Below are 27609 nucleotides of genomic sequence, written 5' to 3'. Positions count from 1 at the left end.
CTCCCATCTCACTCCTGCTTTAGGTAAGAGATAGAGCAACCTTGCAGTGCCTGCTTTCAGGCTGGAATTCAAACATATAACTAAACCTTTATAATGAAATACTACCTTTTTAGGGTTATCCTCCCTGTGAGTTTAAACAGTACATTTCCCTGAAAATAGTCTGTTTTCTAGAATTATAGACTACTAAAGAATAAGATTAAAATATTTTAAAGTCCTTAGAAAACATAGAGCTTAATGCTCTGAGCACAAAACTTTTTTCATTAAGTGAATATACAGATATTCTGGGCCTCCCCTGGTGGCGCAGCAGTTGAACACTGGGCTGAGAAGCTGCCCGCAGCCTCTGCAGCGCTGGTTCGATCCCCGACCGCTGGAGAGGGTCCCACATCGCGTGTAGACCTCTCCTACCGTGCCCACTGCTCCCCTCAGCAGTGTATTTCCTCAGTCTGCCTGTTCTGTTCCCCGTTCTGGCTCTGGTGGGTTCTCTCACCCTCTTGCGCTTCTGACTGTACCCAGTGCTTGTATAAATAAATAAATAAATAAATAAATAAATAAATAAATAAATAAATAAATAAATAAATAAATAAATAAATCTTTAAAAAAAATACAGATATTCTAATTCTGAACAAGTGATGCACATTTACTTTAATAAATATATATTATGTATCTGAGCAGTGCAAAACCATCTCTTTCCTCTGTGCATTAGCAGTGAAATTAGGGATTGAATCAAAGACTGAAAAAATTCTCCAGAGTACTTACCCATTGTGGGGTTGTCAGATTTTTTGATCTCCACATTATATCCACATTTCTACAGGGTCTGGTAATCTGAGCTGCAGTCTGAGATAAGTACCAGTAGGTGGCAGTGTTGTTCCCAGGGCCACCAGGTTCTACAGAAAGATCCTTTTCCATGGAGGTATGCCAGGCATTAGCGGACCCAAGCACATGTCTGGGAAAACATCCTGTTTGTCAACACAAAGGAAATGATAGATCAATCAAACAAGCATGAGTAACACAAAACACTATACTCAGAAAGTAAAATACATTATTATTTTTTTTAATTATTTATTTATACAAGCACTGGGGTATAGTCAGAAGCGCGGGAGGGTGAGAGAATTCACCAGAGCCAGAGCGGGGAGCAGAGCAGGCAGAAGGACCGAAGTACACTGCTGAGGGGAGCAGCGGGCGGCAGGAGAGGTCTGCGCGGCCATGTGGGACCCTCACCCAGAGGCCGGGGATTGAACCGGCGCTGCAGAGGCTGCGGGCAGCTGCGCAACCCAGCGCTCAACTGCTGTGCCACCAGGAAGGCCTATAAAATGCATTATTGAAAGATGAAAAATCCATCTTCAAAGTTTTTGTTTTCTTCTCATGAGTTTTTGGTTTTTTTTTAATTTTTTTTTTAATATCATTGTTCATTTTTAAACAATATTTACTGCCCCCACCCCTTCAGGTGTAGTCCCCATAGAATTTCCTTCACCGATGTGTTTAAATTGCTGACTTCATTTTAAGGCTCTTTATAGGCATTTCAGTCACAGAATTAGGCCTGACAGAGCCTTTAGGAGACCTAAATCCTAAGTAGACATCTAATGTTGCATTGGTGTTCAGAAACTTGGAAGTAATCCTTTAAGATTTATCATAAAACCATTGAATGTATAACCCTTATTGAAGAGAGGTTTCTTAAAGGCAAAGTCAATTTACATTTAAGGTCCAGATACTGGGACTCCCCATTACTGTAGCTCTTCAGGAGGCTCCCTCCTACAAACTCTGGACCAGAGGGTGCCCCTCTTCCTCCCTGTGCCAGGGAGCTGACAAATAAACAGAAAAGTCACTGGTTCTCAGCTTCTCCAGATGGCCCCAGGAACCCCTCCCACTCAAGGAGACTGGATGCCAATCTAATTGGGATATTCTCTCTCTCTGATATGGTCAAGATAAGAAATGATTAGAAGACAAGAAATGATTAAAGAAATGGTAGAAGACAGAAATGATTCAGAAATATTTAGTCTTACATTAGTTAACTTAATGAACTTACTCCAGCATGAACCAATGTGGGTGGATTATAGACTGTTTGGAATAGAATCTATTTACCTATGTAGCCCCAAAATGTTTATCTATAATTTCTGTATTTATATTAAGCTTGTGGCAGTATACACACCTTAATTAACAGATATTCAATTAAGAATACATTAGAATCCTTGCTCCTGAAAGTTTGCTTTTAAGCTAAATGCTATTTCTGCACTAAATGAGCTTCCTTTCTTGCCCATTTGAATGTATTTTAATATTTTAAATGAACATAAACGAACATAAAAGATTTTAAATGATTAAACAGTGACTGCCCCATAGAGTGAGAAGAAATTTATTCAAGTTAAGAACTCTATGGAAAATTCATAAAATACAAGTTCTAAAATTAAAAGAGAAATAACTAGCTTTGGCTATATGTTCCAAGAATTATGAATTAAGTTAGATCTTAAAGAAAAGTTTCTGTTATGATAAGTGCTTGAGTTCATTCATCCTTTTTTTTTTTTAAGCTTAAGGCCTCTAATAGCCCTAGATTTTGAGCTTATATTTTATAATATTCCCATTTTTCAGCTGAGGATTTTTTAAGGAGAATGTTTGAATAACACACGCAAAGATACCCAGTTAGTATTTTGGCAAAGCCAGAAAAAATAGAACCAATTAACCTGGGTTTCTGCAGCATATTAACCTGGATCATGCATCCTTGGAAGTTTAATTCAACACTGTCATATTTCTACTCCGACATTTCACATGGAAAAAAAGTAAAAATTTAGTATGTACACACATTTTAGAATCTTTCAAAGTAAATGAAATATTTATAATGATTCAAACCGAATTCCAATGCAGGAAAGTGTTCTCTTAGTGTGGGTATATTCGTTACAGTAAATGAGGTGATGACCAAGATAGCCAAAGGCCACACAAGATGATAAAAGTCAGAGCTGGTTGCATTTCCACTTGGACTGGCCAGCTCTAAGAAGCATCTAGTGCAGAAGAAAGTAGGAAGGACAAGTGGGAGAGTGGGAGATTGATTCTTGGTTTTAATACACTTATTGGCTGCAGCAGCAAATCTGCTATAAAGGCAGCTGCTCACCTTCCTTCTTGGCTGGAAAGAGGCTTATAGCAAATTATTGTAAGTGTAATGCAGGAGAAACATCAGGAGTTAAAGAGTAGGCAAAAGATGTCATCTGGATAACAAAAAAAGAAGGAAAGTTCCTCTTAAAAAGAAATATTTTGAAAATATTTATTTTTGTTTTACACTAATTTTCTCTTTATATGAAAATGAGTAAAATGACTATTTTCCATGATTAAGATTTCTGAATAGTCCTTGAAAGAGGTTATCTCCTCTGAGAATGCTATTTATGTTTCTGATATTTTCATATTTTTTCCAATTTGATTATAAAATATTAGCCTTCTATTATTTTACCAAGTGATTCAAAATACTAAATCATGCATATAATGATGATCACATTAATCTTTAAACTGATAGCATAAAAGACAGAACACTACATTTATTACTTCTATTGAAAATTCCCAGTTGATCAAAGATGTAAAAAATTAAAGTTTGTCATTTCTTCACTTTTTAAGTTTAGAAAATCCCACAAAAATGCACCCCATAATTATATTTCCAATTTTGCTTCATAACAGCTTTATTCATTTTATATTAGAAGATTAGCAAATACAAATGTGATGTATATTTCAGCAGGAAGTAGAGATTATTTCCTGTGAGCTAGAACAAGTAGCAATGTATGGATAACTATATTATATTGCTTCTACAAATAAAAAACTTCTTTCATGCACCATCAAAATAGTATTGCTTTCTTTAGTTTTATATAAAAGTCTTACTTGGAATAATTTATATTCATTGTTTAAGACGAGAGGACCTGTTATTTATTTTAAAATATCTAGTTTTGCTTGTTACAAAAAGAGACTGCTGCACGGATAATGGTTGAATACTTTGCTCATTTTTCTACTGAACATAACCCTAGGGAAGAACTGCTAAAGGTCTGTATGAAACAGGAAGGAGTTGTTCTAACAAAGTTCTTGTATTCATAATTGGGAAATCTGTTAAAGCTGCTGTCAAATTTCTTAATTGATATGGACATTTGATTGGGTCCTGGGTGGAGTCATTTTCCCTGTGAGCTGTCTTAAAGAAATTCTTAAGTAAAAAATAGCACAAAATCAGGAATGGAAGAGAAGCATATAGAAGCAATCAGGTGGTGTCTTTGACGCAGAGTGTATCGATATATAAGAATTTGGTTGATAAAAGAGAATCAGCACAGGTGAGTTAAAAAAAAAATCTAGTGAAAGTAAATTCTACTTTGTAAAGTATTTGAACTTAAACAATAATGTGTGGCTAAGCATAAATTGGTGACATTGCCTTCCAGATTTCTTAGTCACATTGCTGTGCAAACTTGGATTTACATGACAATTGATGATTCTCTGCCAGAAAATTGGTGTCTTTATTGGTGTACAGACCCTGTGGGTTCATATTCTTTCAACTAAGCCTGAGCCAATGACATAAGTGTGATATGTGAAAGCACTTCAACCCTACAGATTGATTCCACTTATTTCCTTTCAGGAGAATACTAACCTTCTTGATCCTCAGGGGAGGGGTCATTTATGGGTGTGTTAAACTATATGAGCTTGGGAAAGGCAAGAAGAAAAGATATTTAGTAAAATTTAAAAAGGCCATTGTAAAGCAATGATTTTTCAAAAGAAATACCTGGGCAGATTACTATAGCAGAATCACAAACAAGGTGATGTGATTTAACACTAGTTTACAAAATGTGTCATGGAAAAAATAGAGTGCTATAACTCCAGGGATCAAGCCCACATTTTGCATGCTTTCAGAACTCATAGATCTTCTGTTTGTGGGTTTCCTGGCTCCTGTGTAAGATGTCAGAGGAGAGTGGCAGTCATATTATCTTTGAGGAAATTTAGTTATAGGGACAGGATAGATAAATGGACCATAGCTGGGTTTATTCATCTTTGTAACCATGTGCTAAAGGAGGATTCAGTATCAGTGGTTGACTTATTTATTCCCCAACAGAAAAGGTGCTTTAGCTGCAGATTTCACATTTAGAAGAAACATGATCCTTTGGAAAATTTGCCACCAATTACTTAGGCTCCAGTTTCCATCTATCAACTGAATGATGTGTCCATCCTTATAATAATGTACTGCTACTCTAGTCAAATACTTGGCAGTTTTGCAATCTCATGACCTTTTAAATCCTGAAAATAAAGCTGCAACATTCTTACTTTGTTAGCTCTTAAATCCCCAAATTTCTATGTGCCAAATAGTTATGGCTAATATTTATCAAAGAAGGTATTGTTGTGATGAATTAGTATTTGATATTTTTTTCTTTCTTAGTATTGTAATCAGTCTTCTTAAAAAAGGATTCTAGTGGTAGGGGCCCAATGGACCTCTGTAGAGGATTCTAGATGTTTGGATGATGGGTATGGTGTATAAAAAACATACAAAGAGGTGTAAACCTATACCCCTAAATCATATGCAATATTGTAGACCACTTTTACCTTAATAAAAATTATACAATTAAGAAAAAATTCAAATAGACCCTCTGTGGCTGAAAAAGATCAGGATGTCTTCCCCTCCAAGAAGCAACTAGAAAGCTGAACAAAATTGACCAGAACATCTATTTCAGTACTTTAGAAATTGACCAAAAGGTTTATATAGTTTTTAGAGGTACTGATTCTTAAAACTTGAACTTGTGATAAGAACAGTGGGAACTTAGGACATTCAGGCCTTGAGCTGCTCCCATTGAAAGCTGTGAGGGCTGGCAGATTTTCTTCAATGGTTAAAGGGCTTTTCCTAGATTGGGAGCACTAGGTAACAACACCCACTTCCAGTAATGTTGTTGATGGATGGGGAGAGCCAACAGCTCTTCTGTGGAGATAAACAGTCTTTGTCCAAAAGGACCAGGTAATAGATATTTTTTTTTTTATTTTGTGGTTCTCATACAGTACGTCTTTCTCCTCCTCTTCCTCCTACTCTCCCTCCTGCTCTCCACATCATTTTAAAAATGTATAAACAGTTTTTAGTGTGCAGATCATACAAAAACAAGTCACCATCTGGATTTGGATCATGAAATATAGTTGTTCTTCTGATACTCTACAGCCTGAGTTTGGTGAGCCAATGCCTAAAGCTGTCTGTATGCAAAGTGGACATTAGAAAGATTTCAAAGCAACAACACACTCTTCTAACCCTAAGGTTGAAAAAGCATGCACATGTGATGTCAAAAGGTATTTTAAAGATGAAAGTCATAACATGTCTAAATGAGAATCATGTCTAAATGAGAAGACAGATGTTAGCTGAACCTGTTGTGGGAATAATTTCATAATATGTATAAACCAAACTATCATGCAATATGCTTTAAACTTATACAATGATATATGTCAATTAGTTCTCAAAAAAATGAGAAAGAATGTAAGTCAAGTAGGCTTGAATATGACTTCAACTCCAAATGTGCTTTTTGAATCACACATAGATATAAAGGCAAAAAGTGAAAACCTTCCTAAAACTAATGGAAATATAACTGTGAACACTGAACAAATTTATTATAATTAGACAACTAAGATGAAATGAACAAAATCCTAAAGTAAGTCAAGAAGAAATAGAAAGCCTAAATGCAACAAGAACAAGAAATTGAATTAGGGATTAGAAATCTTTCCTCAAAGAAAACCCTAAACCTGACAACCTCATGGCAAATCCTATCAAATATTTACAGAAGAAACAACCCCCAACAATCACTGACTAGATGTTTCAGTACATGGTAGAGGAAGGAATAAGTCCCAAATTATATTGTGAGGCTATTAGTAACCAGAGAGGAAGTCCAAAACCATCACAAGAGAAGAAAATCACAGACCAAGGACTCTTAATAACATAGATGCAAAAATCCTTAGCAAAATGTAAAGTGAACCAAGTAAGAGGAAAGGATTATAAACCAAGGTCAACTTCATTTTTCCTAGAAATGCAAACATTTAATGCATCAGTCTTATAAATATCATAGGCACAACAAACTGTCAGCAAAGATATTACACTTACAGTTTCTATCCACAATTATAAAATTATATATATTACCTCAAACTGCAGCAAATATTTGCAAATCACATCTTTAATAAAGGGCCTGTATCCAAAATGTTTAAAGAACTCTCACAGTTCAATAAAACAAGCATCTCAATCAAAATTACAGTAAAACTTATAAATTTCACTGAAGTAGACAGGTACATGGCTATTAAGCGCATGTAAAGGTGTTCAAACTTGTAAGTTACTGGGGACATGTAAATTAAAACCATACTCCTTTAGACAAACTAGATAAGCAATAATCAAAAAACAGACAATTGGAAGTGGAAGTCTCCTATATTGCTAGAGGGAATTTAAAAAGATAAGCACTTGAGGAAAAAAAGTGAAAAAAATAAACATAAAATTGCCTTTTGACCCAGGAATTCCACCTCTAGCAATTTACCCAAGAAAAATGAAAATATTATTTTATAAAGACCTATGAGGAGATATGTTTTGCAGGCTTATTCAGGACTGTAAATAACTGGATACAATCCAAATGTCTATTAACTGGTAAATAGATAAAATGTAGCACATAAATCAATGGATACAGCCAGCAACAAAAAGAACAACTACATGACAGAACCTCAAAAACACTATGCTATATGAAAACAGGCAGATGTGACTAAATATTTAATATTTATTTATATGAAATGTTCCAAAAGGTAAATTTATAAAACCAGAAATCATAGCAGTAGCTGCCTAGGGCTGAGATCGGGTGCAGACCACAAATTGGCACAAGAAAAATTTTGAGGGGTGATGAAATATATTCAATAACTTGTTTGGATGATAACCACACAACTTTATAAATTTACTAATAATCATTCAAAAATACACTTAACACTAGCTAGTTAGGGCAGAGAGCTGTGCCTAAGATAATTAATGGCTATTTCCAGGATGCCAGAAAGCACCTCCAGGGGCCACTATGGGGTGGGTGTGGGGATGGGGGGAGCACCTGTGTGATAGACAGTTGGAAACCTGCCCCTAAGGAGCATTGTAGTCTTGACCCCCTTGTGCAGATGACAAATATTTTTGCCAACTGCCAAATAAAAACTAAAACACACACACCCCAACACCACCAAAGGGTCTAGCATGGACTCTATAATCTCAGAAAGGAACAGAGTGAACAGCTCCTGTACTGCATATAAACAAAATCCTCATCACTAGATAAGTTGCAGGTGTTCTGTGGGTTCTGCACACCTGGACTTCTCCCAAGTGTACCTTTGCTAAATAAATTGCTTTTCCTGAATGTGGCTTTAAATTCTTCCCTAGCCAGAGTCAAGAACTGAGGACTTCAAACCAGTAACATTATAAAGTGCAAAGGTAGAATAATAACCCCCCAAAATGTCTACCTCCCAATCCCCCAAATCGGTTAAGTATGTTACCTTCCATGGCGAAAGACTTTGTAGACTGTGGTGAAGTCAACAGACTTTGAGATGGGTAGAGAATTCTGGATTGTATGGATGGTTTCAATCTAATGAAATGAGTGCTCAAAAGTGGAAGAGAGAGGCAGAAAAGAAGGCAGACAAATGACTGGAAAGATTCAACAGAAGGACTTGATCTTCATTTCTGGCTATGAAGATGAAAGGAGAGACCAGGTAAGCAAGGACTACGAGGACTTCTTGAAGCTGGGAATAGTCCTCAACTGGCAGTAAGAAAATGTGACCATGTTCCTATTAACATAATGAATTCAAGTGTGCCAAGAAACTGAATGAAATCAGGCCCTACTAGGGCCTTGTAGAGGGTAGGACAGGACACAGTGCAGGTTTTCTGATCCCATGCAGACCGGGTAAAGGAGGAATCAGAGTCCTCGGTGGTTTTTTGCAGGCTTTTATTGGGATTTTACCCAGTACATGGCAGGCAGGGGTGCTGGGGGGCCGGGAGGCTGGCAGGTCTCCCAGCCCCCAGCAAATCCTCACTATCTGGGCTCACTGGCGTTCTCTGCTTCTGCTTCTTGGCTTCTCTCTTGGCTTCTGCTGCTACTGGCGTCCCCGTGACGCTGCCCTTAAGAGCCCAGTCTCAGCCCAGGTGAATCCCATCTACCTATGCCCACACCCTATTCCAGGTGCCTGCCATCAGGCATGCATTCAGGACCACAAGGATCCATCATCTATCCTGATGGCGGGAGGGCAGAAAAGCCTGATATTTTTCCTTACCCTACAGTCCACCCCTTCAGGGTTTTCTGCCATATAATCTACATATATACAATTTAGCAAACATAAATAATGCAGCCATGGCCCACAAAAGCAAATACATCACAATATAACAAAATACAACAGAACACAAATAAGTCCAGGCAGGGCCCCAACCTAGTGCAAAAGATAATTATTGGTACCAGCAGATGAGCCACCAAATCTGCTGCTGAAGGCACTGCTCATATGAGGGAGGGGAATCACTCACGGCATCTTCTGTCACACACCAGGAGCCGTCAGCCTTCCTGACCTTCTCTGGCTGTAGTCTCGGCTACAAGGCACACACACAGCATCCACCCCCAGGATGCACTCGCTCTGGGGTTGGCGATTCTATTCTGTTGGGGGTAATCGCCAACCCTCAGGGTTTCTGTCTGCAGTCGCTCCAACACTTGGCCTTCATAGCCACCCATGCGACTCGCAGACCCCTGCATTCAGGCCAACCTACTGCACAAGCACATGGGTCGGGGATCCAAACTCTGCATTCAGCTTGGGCTCCACCCCAAGCCACATTCCGCACCTGTGCCCCAAGGACGGGTTCCTCAGCTCCTGACCCTCACTCAAGAATGAGCAGGGCATCACCCACAGGTGATTTTACGAGACTCACAGGCCTTAAGCATAGTCAGGCTGCTTAACAGCCACTCAGGGCTTCTCAACTTAGCATCAGCACCAGCTTTTGCCTTCTCAGTTGGCTTTTCTCCTCCGCCTGGCTGCTGGGCATGCACAGGCTGCTTTTGGCCATCAAGGCCACTGGCCACACCCAGATTCCTATCTCCTGGGGTTTACAAACAAAACTGTTCCACCCCCAGGGTCCCAAAACATATTAACCTGCAAGGTCCTCTGCCTTCTGGCGGGATTGTCGGTCCAAGTTCATCAGTCCATGTCCAGCAGTCGAAGTCCGTTGGCCTCTCCCTGCATCAGCACTGGCGAGCTCTGAATCGTGGTCCACTTTTCGCCGATGATTCTTGCTGCCTCAGGGATTGTTGGCTGGTCCTTTTGGGTGTCGTTGGCTGGTTCTCTCAGGCGTCTCCTTGATACCAGGTCTTGTCCTGTAGCTCGTGGACGTTGTCCACCTTCTGTGCCGCCATGGAGCCTCCAGCATCATCACAGGCAAACAGTTTGTTCTCAGTCTCTCCAGGTCTTCGGAGGGCTCCAATACCCGTCTACATGGATCTTGCCGACTTACGCCAATTGTAGAGGGTAGGACAGGGCACAGTGCAGGTTTTCTGATCCCATGCAGACCGGGTAAAGGAGGAGTCAGAGTCCTTGGTGGTTTTTTGCAGGCTTTTATTGGGATTTTATCCAGTACACGGCAGGCAGGGGTGCTGGGGGGCCGGGAGGCTGGCAGGCCTCCCAGCCCCCAGCAAATCCTCACTCTATCTGGGCTCACTGGCATTCTCTGCTTCTGCTTCTTGGCTTCTCTCTTGGCTTCTGCTGCTGCTTCTCCTTTGACTTCTGCTGCTGCTACTGGCGTCCCCGTGACGCCGCCCTTAAAAGCCCAGTCTTAGCCCAGGTGAATCCTATCTACCTCTGCCCACACCCTACTCCGGGTGCCCGCCATGAGGCATGCATTCAGGACCTCAAGGATTCATCATCTATCCTGATGGCGGGAGGGCAGAAAAGCCTGATATTTTTCCTTACCCTACAGGCCTCCAGAAAGGAACAGAGTTTGGGGAAATCTTCATTTTAGTCTGGTGAGAATTGTACCAGACTGCTCATCTACAAAAGTATAAAGTAACAAATTTGGGCTATTTTAACCCCTTGGATTCATGGTAAATTTGTTCAAGATGCAATAGAAAAGTAAGAAACAATGGGAGAAAAAATTAATAAATGAATTTTAAAAGGACTTAGGTGACCTATATTAAGGAAAATTACTTAAAAACTAGGAGAAAGGCAAACAGACTTGCATGTCTTTTCAATGTCACAGTAGAACATTGTTTAACAGGTTCAAACAAGGATTATTTAATTTTCTAAAAGAGTGCACCTGTTTTGATTTTGTTGATTTCATTTAATTAAGAGTTCAGGTTCTGTGAAGCTGCATGTTTCATTGGTAGATTTCTCTTTGGTAGAAAAACTGTCTCCAGAGGTTATGATTTCATTGTCCTGTAACCTATTTTGTAATAACCTAGAAAATTACATCAACAGTTTTCCTTTTTTAATGTCTCAAAAAAACTTTCTATTCTAACTTATTTTTCTATTTATTGTGTTAAATAAATCTTTGGCATGTTAATTTTATATTTGAATGCCATACTTATTAATGTTTAAAGCACTATAACTGGAAAATACATTGTCTTACTTTTAGGAATGCTGAAAAATCTGGGCACATGTCACATGAGAATTATTAATGAAAAACAAACAAGAATTAATAAATATTTAAAACACAATCCAACATCTGACTACACAGATACAGCATAAACAAGTATATAAAGGTGAACAGGAAAAAACCTTGATAATTTTAATATTTTACCTGATACAGGAATTTACATTTGCTGTCATTTAAAAAGTCACTGCTATCAATTTATTATGGAATTTATTAGCATAAATATATTATGTCATGGACATTAAGTGAAGTTGGAAAATTTAACAAGATATAAGGAAAAATTATTTCAAGATATCCACTTAACATTTCTAACAATTCCAGTTAAAATGAGGAGACTTTTGGTGGCTACTAATGTTAACAATGACAGTTTTGACAGAATTTCCCAGTATTTGTCATTGATCAGTAAATTTTTTTTCTTTTTTTATTAATTTTTTTTACATCATTGTTCATTTTTAAACAATATTTGCTTCCCCCCACCCCCTCAGGTGTAGTCCCAAAGAGTTTCCTCCCCAATGCACCTGTGCACCATCACCTCAGTCCCCTGTGCTCCTCCCTCCCTCCCTCTGATCCCTCTCCAGCCTCCTCCCTTGCAGGATGTCTCTGGTTTATAATTGTCCACTTTTGCTTTGTTCTGTTTTGTACTGTTATTATTTTTTTCACATTTGTTAAAAATTTCCTAGAGACTTTATTTTGAATGACCATGGAATTGTATTTAAAGATTTTTTGAAACATATTGGACATGTAACATTATATAAATTAAAGTGTACAACATATTGATTTAATATAGTTATTTTTATGATTATCTTTGTAGCAATAATTAGCACTTCTGTCATGTCACATAATTATCATTTGTTTTATGGTGGAAATAATTAAGGTCTAGTCTCTTGGCAAGCTTGATGATTGTGATACAGTATTATTGTCTATATTCATTATACTGTGTATTATATCTCTGGGATTTATTCATCTACTATTTTGTAGTCTGTACTTTTATTTTTTTATTTTATTTTTTTAAAGATTTATTTATTTATTTATACAAGCACTGGGTACAGTCAGAAGTGCGGGAGGGTGAGAGAATTCACCAGAGCCAGAGCAGGGAATAGAACAGGCAGACTGATGAAACACTGCACAGGGGAGCAGCGGGCGCGGCAGGAGAGGTCTGTCGTGCCATGTGGGACCCTCTCCGGCTGGCTGGGGATCAAACTGGTGCTGCAGAGGCTGCAGGCAGCTTCGTAGCCCAGCGCTCAACCGCTGCGCCACCAAGGGAGGCCCAGTAGTCTGTACTTTTAAACACCTTTCCTATTGCTTGATAACCACCATTTACCCTCTATTTTTATGTTTGACCTTTTCAATTCCACATATATGTATTATTATGCTATATCTGTCTTCCTCTGCCTTATCTTATGTAGCTTAATGTCCTTAAGCCTCATCCATGCTATGGCAAATGGCTGAATTTCCTTCTTTCTCATGACTGAATAACATTCCACTGTATGCCTGTCATATATATGTATATATGTATACAAATACATGACACCTTCTTTATCCATTCATCCATTGGCAGACATTTAGGTTGTTACCATGTCTTGGCCATTGTGAATAATGCTGCAGTAAACATGGGATTATATGTGTGTATACATATGTATACATGCATATATGTATTTGTATACATACACATGTGTGTACACACATATACATACACATATCTTTATGTATATATATATATATAACTTTTTAATTTTTTCTTCCCTTCCAATAGGTATATATTCATATGTGAAATTGCTGTGCCATAAGGAATATCTGTTGCTAATTTTTTGAGGAACCTCTATATTGTTTTCCAAAGTGATTAATCATTTTACTTCACTAGAACATTGTTTCTTCGACAATAGGAACATGACAGTCTAAATAATGTAAAACATCTCTTTCAATTTTAAATACAAATAGGTGTATCTGCATAGGTGTGCACATGCTTAATCATGCATATTGCCTTACTTACAGTGTAGTCTTTTGTGCTCATTACTAGATCATTTGAGGAAAAAAATAAAATTTGATACAAGCTTCCTCTCAACTTTTTGTCCTTAGTAGTTTTCTTTCCTATTTAGAAAGTATATATTTGGCCCCTTCTGTCCACACCATTATTATATATTTTTTTAAAGATTTATTTATTTATATAAGCACTGGGTACAGTCAGAAGCGCGGGAGGGTGAGAGAATTCACCAGAGTCAGAGTGGGGAACAGAACAGACAGACTGATGAAATACACTGCTGAGGGGAGCAGTGGGCATGGCAGGAGAGGTCTGTCGTGCCATGTGGGACCCTCGCTGGCGGCCAGGGATTGAACCAGTGCTGCAGAGGCTGTGGGCAGCTTCGCAGCCCAGCACTTAACCGCTGCGCCACCAGGGGAGGCCCCCACACCATTATCATATTATATTTTAATTCTAAGATTGTATCTCTAACCCCCATAGAGCTACATTTGGGTAGAATCAGATACTATGATGTGAATGCCTTGTGTTAGACAAAATATTGTGATTAAAGTAAATGGTATTAATACTCACTCTAAAATCTATATCCATGGAACATTAATAAGTCATTTGAAGGAAGTATACTCCACCTTCAAAATATTTTCTTATTTAATTAGGGTGTTTAATGCACCTTACATGAAGAATAATTCTTACATCCTTAAGAATTGTTCATGAATCCATGTTAGATTACTGGTTAACTCAAAAATGAAATTAAAGCAGAAAAAGATTGTGATAAAAAGAAATAATTGATTATGAGAAAAAAGAAGAGTTAAGCCTGGACTTAAAAATAAGTTATATGTACCCACTTGGAGCTGAGTTTAACAAAATATGATTTATGTGCAAAGCATTTTTATACATAATTTATGAAGCAAAAAAGTGGAATTTAGTCAGCATATGGTGACTTGGTTTGAAAAAGAATTTAAGCATAACAATTCAGCTTCTAGTTTATGCCATATTTGAATAAAATATCTGCTTCCCTCTGCCCCATCCCATCCTCAACACCCAAGCCCTTACATAGGCATCTTATGCATTTTCTATATTGCTTTCATTATTCAATGTTTTTAACTTTAGAAAAGTAATGGCTTCCTATTATGCACTTTTCTTTCGTACAACCCAAGTCATGTTCAGTATGCTTCAACTAAAATAAATAACTAGCAGGGCTGATTTGTTTAATTTATTTATTTTCAAATTCCAGCTTTCACTGGGTCCTTTGTGAATTAAAGAAAAAAATAGAGAAAACAGGTTCTGGCAATGCTATTTAATTATTTCAGACATGCATGGCCTCCTATACAATTTGCTTATTGATCTCAATAATGAAGACTAGAAAATTACATCCTCTCTTGTCTGTGGAGCTATGAATCACAGATTGCTCAACCACTGTCAAATTAAACAACGTGCCTGTGACTGATAAAGGATTCACAGAGGAACTGAAATGATCATCAGCCGTCTGTTGAACCCAGTATATCACTTATTTTAAATATAGTGAACATCACTCTAGACAGCTGTGCCAACTCCTTCACATCAATTCAAGAAATTTTCCTTCTTTCAACATGTAGTATTTCCATAAGGTTTGAATCCTGTCTTTCTTGAAGATGATTATATCAGATATCTTTCTTTCCTAGAACTCACTCAAAAGCAAACAATAAAAATAAAAGTCTACCTAAACAAAGAACCCCGAAAGTCTGATTTCTGTCAAAAAGCTCCCAGCTGAAACCAGAAATACAGTTTTCTAACATTAACATTGGAGTATTCAAAGCCTCCCACAGGTTTATTCCAGCAAATCCTGGAGATTAAATTCAGACTGAGACTGGTATTCAGAAGTAGGTGCTCTTCTAAATCACACAATTTTAATGGGACAGAACTAATAGTGGAATCTGGACTCTGCTTAGCAGCACCTAGAAGTACATAGCTCATTCAGAATCCAGTAAAGAAGAGCATATGTCTGAAAGTGATTTAAGTTTTGAAAGCTAATTTGACATAGATATATAGCGAGAGAGACAAACCTTAAGTGGAAGAAAGGTACAACAGAATGAAAAATATTTTGAAGAAATAAGGTTAAAATTCATAATTTTGATGAAAGATATACATTTACAGATTTAAGAAGGTCAGTGAATACAGATGTTTTTTCTAAGATGCATTCTTTTGGTTTGGTGCGCAAAGCTGCTTAGGTGCCTCTCAAACTTTCTTCATTTCTCTGTTATATCAGTAATCTCAACATTTTTTTTCTTCCTTGATATACCTGAAGACACTTCTTTTCACTAACTTACTGTCACAGAGATTCTTTAAGTAAGAATCCCAATCTCACTAGAATCTGTGAGGTGTATATGAGATTTGGAGTATCCTGATGGGTATTTCTGATATGACTTTGGGGACACATCACAATCTTCATCTCAGGAATGACAAACCCTGTTTATCCCTGCTTATTTTTAGAGAGAGAGAGAGACAGAGTGAGAGAGAGTGAGAGAGAGAGAGAGAGAGAGAGAGAGAGAAATATTTCACATTATAAGATTAGCTCCATAAAGGCAGAAACTATTCAAAATCTTAATCATTGTTATATTCCCAATACCCATCAGGTACTTTGCACATAACAGGTGATGGAATAATTAAGGAGATAGGTCTTATCAGCACATATAATTTTCAGGAATGCTTCCATGGGAAGCAAAATAACACAAGATGTCAGATTTATGTTCACATAATTAATTTCTTCTTTTATTCTAGGAATGTGACCTAAATTTATTAGACCTATGCTTAGAATAGGGAAGAATTTCAAACCTGTCAAATATTTTAAAAATGTGCATACAGCAATTCTAATTCTAGGAATTTATACTGACTAAATATTTAATAATTAACATTAAATTTAATTATATATAATTTTTATAATGGTGATGTGAACAGTCAAAATAATAAATAAGAGGATTGATTTATTAATTTATGGCACATTTATAAAAAACTTAGACAAAAGTATACTGTAGAAATATATTATTGTATGGGATATATTGTAAAGCTCTATAAGTAGTCTAAACTATTGCCATATATGCATGGATTTCATTAATTAAATTTACATTTATATACACAATAGATCATATAGGAAGAGATATTTCCTATATGCTAATACTATGCTCAGTCTTACAATTTTCATCACCCTGGGGTAAAAATTTCTCTATTCTATTTGTATTTTTTCCCTATTCTTTGTATTTTTTCATGCTTTACAATGAAAGTGTTTCGAGTATCATTAAATGCTCCTAAATATTAAATAATGTGAGGACCATAGAGGAATATTAGTTCAAATTTTTACTGAGCTCTTTTTCATTCATCACTTTTTTACTAACTCAGCATTTTCCCCAAGAGAACATACAATTGCTTATTATCAACATAAGATACTTCCAAGGAAACTGAAGAGAAGAGTTATATGTTATGTCACAGCAGTTTCTTTCTTGTCCTGGTTCAAAAAATGGTGGATATATCCTAAATGATAGTGTCTGGTTAATTTAGAGGGGTTTAGTAATATCTAAAGAAGAATAGTATTCTTTCATACTTTTAAAATACTTTTCTTACTTTTTAAGAAAACATGATACTGCTAGTATTACTAAAATTGAAATGACCATCATAATAACTCTTACAGATCTCAAAGTGTAAGGAAAAGAAAAACTATTATTAATGTTGTTATTTTAGACCTATTCTTTTCTACTTTAATTAAAGGCTTCCTGATACTATTATTATAAATATAAGGGTGTGTTATATACTTTATCAAAACCTTTGTAATAAAACCGATATTGAATAATTTAGACAAAATGAGCTTTGCAGAATCATTAGTGTTATTCTTACGAAGAGTTCACTGAAAGGGATTCTTGAATGGACACTGGTATCTTGTGAGTTGGAAAATAATTTAATGAATCCACTGACATAATATTTAGCTTCAGTAACTTTGCCTGCCAAACTATTTTGCTAAAAGATGTTATGGCAGTAATTCTTTTCTTTAAAGTGAGCAGTAAAACTCAGGATATTAATATAAATGCATGTAAAATAATGTCAGATTCTCAATTCTAGAGCACTTGGTTTGTAAGACAACAGTTATGATTTCTATTTTAATTGGGAGTCCAATAAAAACTGGCCAGAATCATTCACTGCATAAATTACTCACAGGGAAGTATTTCTGCAGCTACAATACCTCATCCAGGCTCTTGAGCTATTTACCTCACTGCAGACAAAATTTACTCAGTAGCAACTCAGGAACTCAAGAGATCTCATGGACTTGTTTTCATAACATCCTGTAAACTAAATACAGAGAATCCCAAAAGATGCAACTGTGTCCAATTTAGCATAATGATTCAGCTGTAGCTATTCTATACCCCTCAAGCATGCTAAACATGTCCCTTTCTGTTATATGATGAACCTGCCCAAATCAGTTTTTAGTCACATAATTCTTTAGGCTTATATCCACAACTGATGCTAGGCAGACACTGTTATCTGATGCATTCAGATATATACTTAAATGCAATCAAAGGAAAATAATGAGGAAATAAGTAGAGATGCAAATATTTACATAATACTAAGCCTAAACCTAAGTCTAGAATTTGATTTGGAGTACACCTTGGGGGCCTGAACTTTAGGGTAGAGATTTGATCTGCAGGGTCATGGTGATTAATCCGCTTAAGGCAAGGTTGGAAGATCTTGTAATGAGTCATGACAAGCCTCTTTAATTCTATCAGTGTGGTGTGTTGACCCTTCTTGGCATTCAAATGATATATTTGTTAGAGTCATTAAGTTACCTTTCTTTTAAAATAATCCAGTGAAAAAATGGGCAGAAGAGCTAAAAAGAAACTTCTCTGAAGAGGAAATGCAAATGGCCAACAGGCATATGAAAAAATGTTCAACATCACTTGTCATCAGGGAAATGCAAATCAAAACTACCATGAGATACCATCTTACACCAGTGAGAATGGCACTTATTAAAAAAACTAGCAACAACAAGTGTTGGTGAGGGTGTGGAGAAAAAGGAACTCTCCTGCACTGTTGGTGGGAGTGCAAACTGGTCCAACCACTATGGAGAGCTGTGTGGAGATTTCTGGACCTACTAAACATAGAGCTTCCATATGATCCAGCAATTCCACTCCTAGGTATTTACCCAAAGGACACAGAAACATCAATTCCAAAGAACACCTGCACCCCTATGTTTATAGCAGCACTATTTACAATAGCTAAGCTTTGGAAACAGCCCAAATGCCCAAAAATAGATGACTGGATCAAGAAGATGTGGTACATATAGACCATGGAATATTATTCAGCATTCAAAAAAGATAAACACATGCAATTTGCAGCAACATGGATGGCGCTGGAAGGGATCATGCTCAGCGAAATAAGCCAGAAAGAAAAAGAAAAATACCGGATGGTCTCACTCATAGCAGGAATCTAGAAAACTTAAATAAGGGACCAGGAAAATGAATAACTATAAGAAAGTGAAAATCAAAATCAACAAAAAACTATGAACCAGAGACACTTTTTGGGGGGTGGGGGGCAGGAGGGGAGGGATTGGGGTCAGAATGGGGGGTTGCAACTGTATGGGGAATATAAAAATAAAATTTATTTAAAAAATAAATAAATAAAAGTTATTTCTAAAGTAAAAAAAAAAAGTTACCTTTCTTTTGAATTACTGAGAGTTAAATCCAAGATAATTTACCTATGGGAACAAGTATCAAATACTCTATTGGAAAACAAATTATGTCATTTCATGAAATCACCTTATGATAACTAAAAAGCCCATGAAATAAGTCTGTTTTCTAAGCTCCTATTTCCCAGATATATTATTATCCATACACTTAATTTTTAGAAATTAATTTTAGATTTTTGTTATAATTGTATATTGTTGTTTCAATATAATTACATATTGAAATCAAAATTGAAATATACTAGGTTATTTGTTATGAATCTAAAGTTATATACTCATTTCAATACATTTTGGGAGTAATGGTATAATTCTAAAAACTACCTCCTGGTTCCATAGACTAAGTTCACCATTTGGTAGCTGTGTGACCTTAGTTAAGATAAAAAACTTTTCTGTACTTCAGTTTCTCATTGAAAAACCTTCTTGTTAGGGTTAATATTTTGATGTCAACAGCTATAAGATATTTAAAGAGTACTTGACACAGAATAAGTACTCAATTTATTCTTGGTTTGAATGCCTATATATGCTACATACAATGAGAAGATTACATTTGACAAAATTCCTTTCATATACATTATCCCACTTAATATACATGATAACCCTGGATTCTGGTGGAAAGTGGTGGCAGAGAAATGGAAAAATTAGCTCAAGATAACAGCATCAGACAGCAGTCAAATAAAATCAGCGAAGGTCAATGCCAGCAAAAGCAATTCTTAGTAATTCTTCATAGCCTTGCTTTTCCCAGATTTGCTAGGAATCTTTCAGTTTGGTCATGTCATTGGTTTAGTTCATTCTCCAGAAATCATGAGATTAGATCTAAATTTCAGTCATTCTTATCCTTAATGCACTTGGGAGCTGAAATCCTTTCTTAAAATATACATAAATATAAAGCTTGTTTCTTTAAGCCCTGTGAGCCATCTGAGTTAGCTGATGAAATACTTGGTCCCTCTTACACCACAGATACTGCTCTCTGAAAAAAATTTTAAATCAAAAGTGTTTGCACACTTTTATCCATTTGAGAACAAGATTTCCTGCAAATTCACCTGAGACCTTAAAAATATGCATTTGGATTTCATATTGAAAGCAAATTCACACTCTGCCCTTCAGCCTTTCCTCAAAGTCTCAAGTGCATCAAAGTTTGTTATCTCAGGGAGTGAATGCCATTTTTATAAAATAAAGTAAAGCTACACTTTTATTCACATATAGTGTTCAAAGTATTGCCCCCAAATTATTTTCTCTGCATCAAAGTTTAACTTTTAACATTCAATTAGACGTTTCATCACATTGTATTTATCTAGTATTACCATCACCTTTGCTTCTTATCAGACATCTTCCTTTGAGCTAACTCAGACAGTGAAAATCCATCATCTTTTAATAAAAGCTTTTAATAAAAAATTTAAAAACAATGAAATAACAAATCTATAATAAATCTAAGTTCTTGATGTGCTGAAGTCTGTTTTTTAAAGGTTTTCTTTTTTAATTCTTTTTTTATCAGAGGATACAACATTCTTAATTGAGGGATAACTATGCCTCTTCATTAGTAGAAAATTACCAAAGCTTAGCTATGATGTTGATAAAAGTATAAATGATGAATTCTTTGACAGAGAGCTAATAATTAATGCCTGTATTTGTATGTAAGTAGAATAATGCTTAGTTATATCATAATCTATCAAAAATATATACTCTTTTATAAAACTAAAATAACCATAAGTCAATGGGTAAAATTAGATTGTATTTTTAAAAAGTATTTTAAAGAAAATCAATGAAGTTGTCAACATAAAACAGAATAAAATAGATATAAAGGTTCATTTTAATGTTTCTATACATCTTTTTAAGGGCAAATGTTTACCTCAGTCTTTAGGATATGCAAATAAAAACCATAATGAGGTTAAAAAGGAGAGTAACAGCAAAATGGGTCACTAATTAATGAAAGAAATCTTGATTTCCCTCCAGATTTGTTTGAAGATCTTGTCAAAGTATACTGATTTGAATAATGCTGGGTTTTAATCTTACTTTACCAGTTCTTATCAAAATAAATGCTAGATGAATTATGTTCAATATATAATTACTCTTTGCATGGGTTAAAAAGATTTTGAATGTATTCAAATTCTGTCATTGTGAAAAGTCTTTGAAATGAATATTACACTTACAGAAATATACCCTTTGCAAATAACTAAGCATGAGTATAATTATTTCAATTCAAGGACATTCATTAATATTGTTCTAATAGTATAAGAAAACTCAAATGTTCAACAGCTAGTATTAGGTTAGACAATTTCACATCATTCAATGATACAATATTCATCCATGTTTTGAGAGATAGGAAAATAACTAATTAAATGACAAATTTTATAATACCATGTCTAGTGAATAAAATAGTATAAATAGAGTGTAAATTGTAATTTTTTTTTTTGGCCTAAAGCTAGGCATAGAAAAATGATAAGTTAATAGCAGTGCTTCTCTGGACAATACAGTCATATAATCAAGCTGTCTATCTTTACTTTTGTTTATCTATATTTACAAGCTTTTCAGTAGCCACTGATTTGGTAATCTGGAAGACATTCACATTTTTTAAAATAACCAATTACAGCAACCAGCACAAGGCACTATGTTACCACTCCAATATTTCACCCCATTGTTAACTCAGGTTACCCTGAAAAGAAGACAATAAGAAAGGGTGAGCCTGGGGAAATATACAGAAAGGCAGAAGAACAATCCTACCAACCTGGTGCTGGTAATGGACTGATGGTACCTAACACTGCTCCAGCTATCATCAGCTTTTTCATCCATCACTGCTCAGTCACTGTCAACTCCCTCCCATTCTCACCTTCTGATATAATGAAAGACAGTGTGTTCCAGGTTGGTTTGTTGCTAGCACCAAAAAAAAAAAAAAAAAAAAAAGTGAATTTAGGGCCTAGTGGTGCAGCGGGTTGAGCACAGCACTGTGAAGCTGTCTGCAGCCTCTGCAGTGTAGATTTGATTCCCGGCGGGCCAGGGAGCAACCCACATGGTGCAGCAGACCTCTCCTGTCTCTCCTTCTGCTCCCCTCGGCAGTGTTTTCGGTCCATCTGCCTGTTCCGCTCCCCACTCTGTCTCTGGTGAATTCTCTCACCATCCCCCACCTCTGGCCTGTACCCCAGTTCTTGTATAAATAAAAATAAATCTTTTTTTAAAAAGTGAATTTAGCTATTTGAGGCAAAAGGAGTTAACTAGAAGCGGTAACAGTCTTAGAGAATAGATAAGAAGTGAGAGAACCTACTTAGAAAATCAGCAAGAACCAAAGGGGTACTCAAAGTCAAGTAGCCACAAATTCCTGGATGTGATGTCACCATCCAGTACTACTCTTAGGTTCAGGGTAGGAGGACCCTGTCCTAAGTGCTGGGGTTCCAAAGAACTCACCTTGAACCTTAACCTCTGTGAAGAAGAGTCTAGGAAGCTAAGAGGACCTGCTTATCCAGAGGCTGAGCCTTGCCTTCTAGACCATGTTCTGCATATGTAAGATTCCAGAATTTTCTGCACAAACAATTCTTAACCCACTCACAGAACTTATGCAGGTCTCTTCATAGGAGCTACCCGCTAAAAAATGAACCACATATCAGTGTGGCCAAGGTATAGATTTCTGCTGGGGAATATGAATGGAACTTAGCCCCATATGTTAGGGTGTCACAAGGATCTAGCTATCTTGGGTCAATTTAATTAAGACTTTTTTCCTTCAGATATAAAATAACCAACATAATGCCTAGGGTTGTTGAGAGAGTTAAAAAGATAATACATGTAGAAAATGCCTGCAAACTACAGCGTACTTTTTGAATGATCACATTAGCGTGATCATACTCTAGGGAGAACACTGACAGCCGTTAATCAAGAATTAAGAGAAATATGCTAAATAGGGGAGATACTTGACAATGATGAAGAATAACAGGCACAACTGTACCTCCTTAAACACTGTTCTTTTCAAATCTTCACATTTGCCTACTGCTTAGTCCAAAATTAGAATGAATATCTTTCACATAATCTGCACAATTTCCCTACAATAAATTTGTAGGCTTCATTTGATCATCCCCACAAACTCAGTGTACCCTAAGTCTGTTAAGTACATTCAAGGATTTCACAATGTACAGCAGAGATCCAGTTTCACAATGTACAGCAGAAATCCATTAAAATGAAGTGCTGACTTGGAATAAGGCCACAAAGAAGTGTTTACTGCTACTTCTCTGGAATTATAATTATTTCTTTGCTTGGCCTTTAGAGGTCTGAATCATCTGCTGTATCTCTATCTTGTTTACTAATAACATTTGAAATGAAAATGTTGACATGCCCACGTATATATGTTTATCAAGACTAGAAACAATTTTAGCATTGGGTTGATGGACAGATAGCATCTTTGTTAACTGCTTAAATATATTATCTATGCTGGATGCACAAAATTTTATATGACAGTAATTTTTCAATTTAACAGACTATAGGCTAAAAAGTATTAGAGAGTTTCAGAGGAAACTCAACAGTAAGTAGGAAGTAAAGGATAGAAAATGAAGTGTTTTATTTAGGAGAAGATTTACTTCTGTCTCAGGAGCAGGAGTTTTGCTGAAAAATTCACTGAGATATAAGATACTAAAGACAAATATCCCAGGAAATTAAAGAATAGGTGCTTAAAGGAGAATAATGGAAATGGATATAAGACACTGAGTAAAAGCCAGTAGAATAAGCACTGGAGTAGCAAAGCATGAACTGATAACTAGGAAAATTTAGCAAAACCTTATTTCTTAGGCGTACAGAGAACAGATAGTTCAAAATGCAGCATCCTCAAACCCTTCTGTAAAATCTGGAGTTCAGCTATTTTTCCTCAAGACACAGGTTGAGATGGCTATCACTAAATACTTTCACACAAACTATCAATTTATGGAAATGGCTTGGTCAAGCCAGGACATATTTTAGAAGAGCCATCATCACGTCTACCCAGATAAAATTTGTTTTAACCTTGCATTATGTAGTTTTGGGATGTAGCTAGGTTTATAAAATATTACGGGACAGGGGAATTTTAACTATGGAGATCAGACAGTTGGTCATTATAACTAAGGTGAGTACATTATAAATTCTTGGAACATAATATCAAACATTATTTATAAAAACATGTATAATTGTCAAAGTTTGTTGGTCTATACCAGTGAAAATGCCCCACTATCTCAGCATCACAAAGTGGAATGACAAATGAAAGTAAAGTCATCACCTAGAACTCTTTTCTCTCAGATACCTGGATGGTGTTACCTCATACTTCCTTCAGGTCCCATTCAAAAGTCACCTCATCTGTGAGTTTGTCCCTGACAATCCTATATAAAAACACAACCTGTGGGCCTCTGAGGTGGCACAGGTAGAAGTCTCAGTGCTATCAAGCTGTCGCCAGCCACTGAGGCATGAGTTTGATCCCTGACCAGGGAACTGACCCACATGGTGCAGCAGATCTCTCCTGTCTCACCTGCTGCTCCCCTCAGCAGTGTATTTCAGTAGATCTGCCTGCTCTGCTCCCCAATCTGTCTCTAGTGAATCTTCTCACCTCCTGCACTTCTGGCCTGCACCCCTGTGCTTGTATGCATAAACAAGTAAAAATAAATCTTTTTAAAAAGACAAGTTGTAACCCCCAAACACATACTATTTCTGACCCCCGATATTTTCCCTCATATACTACTATAACCATGTGATGAAATACATATGGATCTGCTTCTATATTAGTGCTTCGCCTCTCCCTGCCTGGCCAGCACCATCAGCCCTAACAGTGCAATCTTGGGTTCCGCAGCACTCAGTGATGTTGTCCAGATTAAAGTAACAACACAGAAGAGTGTGAAACTGGGTGCACGCAGCCAGTCTTGGGATGTAATGCATTTACCACTTCACTGGGTCATCCTCCTGAATAAAGATTTAGGGGAGTTGTGGTTCACATATGGCTATTAAAGTTATCACAATATTCAATCATAAATCCTTTCATTCTCTTTTAATTCAAAGTAAAGTTCTTTTCTGGAACAGAAATGCATTTAATATATTTTGATGCTACTGGTAATGGGATTTTTGAAAATTTCTATTCTAGTTCATTATTTGCATATAGGACCACAAAAGATTTTTTTTTCTATTGATTTTATGGTCTGCTACTTTACTGATCTATTGGTTCTAATAGTTTTTTAGTGGAGTCTTTAGAGTTGTCTATGTATATTATCATGTCCTCTGCAAATAGAGATAGTTTTGCTTCTTTTTCCAATTTGGATTCCTCTTAGGTCTTTCTCTAGTAGAGGGCTTTTTTAATCTAATTAAATTATTTATCTTTTTTTCATAGAGGCATGTTTTATTTATTTATTTGTTTGTTTGTTTGTTTGTTTATACAAGCACTGGGTACAGTCAGAAGCGCGGGAGGGTGAGAGAATTCACCAGAGCCAGAGAGGGGAGCAGTGCAGGACCGAAGTACACTGCTGAGGGGAGCAGCGGGCGGCAGGAGAGGTCTGCGCGCCATGTGGGACCCTCCTCTGGTGGCCGGGGAGCAGCCAGGGATCGAACTGATGCCACAGAGGCTGCGAGCAGCTTCGCAACCCAGCGTTCAACTGCTGCGCCACCGGGGAGGCCCTATTTATCATTTTTTAAATTAATTTTTGGGTTACATTTTTGCTCCTCCATATGTGCACATGTTCCAGTCACCCTCCATCAAACCACCCGTTTCAATACACAATCTGCCTCCTTCCCTCATCCTCTTGGTCTTCTCCTCTCCCCATTCTCTCTGGTAACCATTAAGTTCTTTCACTAAGTCCTCGATTTATTCCTTCTGTATTTTGCTTGGGTACCTCTTTTCTTGTATGTATTTATATTGTACAGAAAAGTGATACCATTCAGTATCTTTCACTCTCTGACTTATTTAGTATAATCTCCTTGAGGTCCCTCTGTTTTGTCCCAAAAGACACTATTTTGTCTTCTTAACAGCTAGGTCATTTTCCATTGATAATATATTCCACAATTTCTTTATCAAGTCATCTGTTGAAGGGCACTTAGAATGGGTTCTATAACTTAGCAATTATAGACAGTGCTGCTATGATCACAGGCATACATAAATCTTTTGTATTAGAGCTTTCATATTTTAAGAATAAATACCTAGTAGAGATATTGCTAGATCATATAGAATTTCCATTTTTATTTTCTTAAGAAAACTCTGTACCATTTTCTACGGAGGCTGCACTAACTTGCATTCCTACCAACACTGAATGAGATTTTCTTTTTCACTATATCCTCACCAGCAGAAAACACATAGGTCATAATGTCAACTTACTCCAAGTTCTTCAATGACCCCCAAAGTTTTCTTGATAATGTGCAAACTCCTGGATTAACACACAAGTTCCTTCACTGATGGATAGCCTCTGCTCCTCTAACCTGATCTCTGAGGATCTCAATATTTGCAATTTCTAAAGAAAGACCCAACTGCTTTGAAGCCCTCCTGTGAGACATAAGGATCCAGCCTCCATATATTCAGTTCTGGCTGTGTGAGGCATGACCTGTTCCAATTTGTCAAATTAATGTCTGCTCAGATCTTAAGGAAACCTCCTTGATAATTTAGATTCTCCTGTTCAATCTGTTTTCTCTTAGCACTGTGATTCTATGTTGGCAGTAGGGCTTATTATATTTTGGGTGTGGATATTATTTGCTTGTTTATTTATCTTAAGAAATTAAACTATGACAGATTCATAGTTTGACCTATAGTGTCGGACACTGTGCCTGATACACAGCAGTTGTACATTGGATGGCTGTTTACTAGGTGAGGGGATGTGTTAAAATGAAATTAAATCATGGAGATAATGAACTTCTCTTTTCTGGGTCATAATAAGCCTTATTTATTATGTATAACTCTGATAGTATCCAAATTAGAATTTTAAAAATTTGGTGAGGGTACTAGAAGTAAAATAATCCACCTCCCTTCAAAAGAGAATCCCCACTAGGATCTGATCTTAAATCACTTTAGAAATTAGGGGAAAAAAGCATTGTAGGAAAGATTACCTATATTTCTGTGTCTTCTCAGCAAGACAGAATCTATTGCACTGCCTTTAACACCATATGGTAAGCTTCTGTTTCTTGGTGAAAGATTCAACTGCTATTTTTTTACATGTGGTGCTGATAAAACTCAAAATGGGTCACAAGGCAGAACACCATGACATCAGATTTGTGGAGACCCAAGTACTCTCTCCCCTGACCCCCATCAAGATTATTTCTTCAATGGGCTTTTACAGTGAGTATGTTCATTATTTTTCCCTTTTTTGTATAAATGTGGGTCAGAAGGGTTTTGGGGGGGGGGTGGAGCAGTAGATTGGCCCCTCC

At 36.7% G+C, this 27609-nt stretch overlaps 1 long non-coding RNA gene across 1 annotated transcript in view; it reads right to left on the bottom strand.

Annotated features, from left to right (window-relative positions):
- Nucleotides 1-27609, bottom strand: part of LOC129146792 (uncharacterized) — a 173997-nt gene that overhangs the window by 76667 nt on the left and 69721 nt on the right. Inside the window, exon 4 of the long non-coding RNA XR_008554019.1 lies at nucleotides 757-956. This is a non-coding gene — a long non-coding RNA (uncharacterized LOC129146792). The remainder of the gene's footprint in view (nucleotides 1-756; nucleotides 957-27609) is intronic.

Source organism: Talpa occidentalis, unplaced genomic scaffold, assembly GCF_014898055.3.
Source record: "Talpa occidentalis isolate TD23 unplaced genomic scaffold, MPIMG_talOcc4v2.1 talOcc4.4, whole genome shotgun sequence".
In the NCBI taxonomy this organism is placed as follows: Eukaryota; Metazoa; Chordata; class Mammalia; order Eulipotyphla; family Talpidae; genus Talpa; species Talpa occidentalis.
The sequence above is the reverse complement of the archived record's forward strand: the minus strand, read 5'-3'. Positions and strand labels throughout refer to the sequence as shown.